This window comes from Crinia signifera, chromosome 7, assembly GCF_055691185.1.
Source record: "Crinia signifera chromosome 7, ASM5569118v1, whole genome shotgun sequence".
Classification (NCBI taxonomy): Eukaryota; Metazoa; Chordata; class Amphibia; order Anura; family Myobatrachidae; genus Crinia; species Crinia signifera.
The window spans coordinates 126,486,381-126,486,675 of record NC_139223.1 but is presented as its reverse complement, the minus strand read 5'-3'; positions in this window follow the sequence as shown (position 1 = coordinate 126,486,675).

Genomic DNA, 295 nt, shown 5'->3' with positions numbered 1-295 from the left:
CTATCCTCTATCACCTATCCCCTATCATCTATCACCTATCCTCTATCACCTATCCCCTATCCCCTATCACCTATCCCCTATCACCTATCCCCTATCCCCTATCACCTATCCCCTATCATCTATCACCTATCCGCTATCACCTATCCCCTATCATCTATCACCTATCCCCTATCATCTATCACCTATCCTCTATCATCTATCCCCTATCCTCTATCCCCTATCACCTATCCTCTATCCCCTATCACCTATCCCCTATCACCTATCCCATATCACCTATCCCCTATCCTCTATCCCA